At 36.9% G+C, this 2,036-nt stretch overlaps 1 protein-coding gene across 1 annotated transcript in view; it reads right to left on the bottom strand.

The window, feature by feature from the left end:
* TBXA2R (thromboxane A2 receptor) overlaps nt 1–10 on the bottom strand; it is an 18,136-nt gene extending 18,126 nt beyond the window's left edge. The window contains exon 1 of the mRNA XM_081846325.1: nt 1–10. This exon is cut by the window's left edge and continues 161 nt beyond it. The gene's annotated coding sequence lies outside the window, so the exon portion shown is untranslated.
* Between the last annotated feature and the right edge of the window lie 2,026 nt (nt 11–2,036).

Raw genomic sequence — 2,036 nt, 5'->3', positions numbered from 1 at the left:
CTGGGCGGCTCATCCCTTTTCAGGGAAAAGATTGCACAGAGAGAGAGATAAAGGAGGAGTTTTCCCCCTGGAGGGAAAACGGGAGAACTTCTTTGGACCGGTGGCTTTTTGGGAAGAGGCCTTTGGGAGGGATATCAAGTTTCTAGACCTCATGACAGCTTTTTATTTTCTATTAATCTATTTTCTATTAATTCATTCTATTAATCCCTGCATGTCAAGTTTCTAGACCTCATGGCTGCAAGAGAAAATGCCTAAAAGCATTCATATATCAAGTTTCTAGACCTCATGACAGCTTTTTATTTTCTATGAATCTATTTTCTATTAATTCATTCTATTAATCCCTGCATGTCAAATTTCTAGACCTCATGGCTGCAAGAGAAAATGCCTAAAAGCATTCATATATCAAGTTTCTATTTTTTTTTTTTTAAATATTTTTATTAATTTTACAAAATAAAAAAGAACAAAGAATAAAATACAACAGTTTCATAAATCATATTTCTTTTACAGAATCTTTTGGACTTCCCCACATCTTCCCGAATCTGCATTATTTATAATACCAGTTTCAGCATTTTGTTATCTTATTTCATCACTTATTGTATCTTTCATTTTGTCATGTTACCCATTTCAATATATTTATAACCCAATGTTCATAGTACAAAGTCTTCAGCTATTTATTATCTTATTTCATTACTTATTGTATCTTTCAGTTCGTTATTGTATCTTTCAATTTCATGTTACCAATTCTTGGGAGGCAGCGAAGAGACTGGTCCCTTTGCCCCACTTCGTCTGTCTGATGCATCTGAGAAAAATCGCTTTTTTTTTTTGAGAACTGGGTAGGGAAAAGGGAGGGACCAAGAGAGAGGAGGCTGGGCGGCTCATCCCTTTTCAGGGAAAAGATTGCACAGAGAGAGAGATAAAGGAGGAGTTTTCCCCCGGAGGGAAAACGGGAGAACTTCTTTGGACCGGTGGCTTTTTGGGAAGAGGCCTTTGGGAGGGATATCAAGTTTCTAGACCTCATGACAGCTTTTTATTTTCTATTAATCTATTTTCTATTAATTCATTCTATTAATCCCTGCATGTCAAGTTTCTAGACCTCATGGTTGCAAGAGAAAATGCCTAAAAGCATTCATATATCAAGTTTATAGACCTCATGGTTGCAAGAGAAAATGCCTAAAAGCATTCATATATCAAGTTTCCAGACCTCATGACTGCAAGAGAAAATGCCTAAAAGCATTCGTATATCAAGTTTCCAGACCTCATGGTTGCAAGAGAAAATGCCTAAAAGCATTCGTATATCAAGTTTCTAGACCTCATGGTTGCAAGAGAAAATGCCTAAAAGCATTCATCTATCAAGTTTCTAGACCTCATGGTTGCAAGAGAAAATGCCTAAAAGCATTCATCTATCAAGTTTCCAGACCTCATGACTGCAAAAGAAAATGCCTAAAAGCATTCGTATATCAAGTTTCTAGACCTCATGGTTGCAAGAGAAAATGCCTAAATATCAAATTTCTAGACCTCAGGACTGCAAGAGAAAATGCCTAAAAGCATTCGTATATCAAGTTTCTAGACCTCATGGTTGCAAGAGAAAATGCCTAAATATCAAGTTTCTAGACCTCATGGCTGCAAGAGAAAACGCCTAAAAGCATTTGTATATCAAGTTTCCAGACCTCATGGTTGCAAGAGAAAACGCCTAAAAGCATTCATATATCAAGTTTCTATACCTCATGGTTGCAAGAGAAAACGCCTAAAAGCATTCATATATCAAGTTTCTATACCTCATGGCTGCAAGAGAAAATGCCTAAAAGTATTCATATATCAAGTTTCTAGACCTCATATCTGCAAGAGAAAACGCCTAAAGGCATTCATATATCAAGTTTCTAGACCTCATGGCTGCAAGAGAAAACGCCTAAAAGCATATCGCTGAGGTTCCCATCATTTGGCAAATTGTTTCCTTCCCCACCCCTCTATAAAATTCCCCTGCCCACAGGCCTCGCTTAATTGACAATTAATTTTTAGCTGAAAACACGGTTTTGCCA

The sequence above is a fragment of the Podarcis erhardii genome (assembly GCF_964252035.2).
Source record: "Podarcis erhardii genome assembly, chromosome: 18".
Lineage (NCBI taxonomy): Eukaryota > Metazoa > Chordata > Lepidosauria > Squamata > Lacertidae > Podarcis > Podarcis erhardii.
Note: the sequence above shows the minus strand (reverse complement) of the source record. Positions and strands in the feature narration are given on the sequence as shown.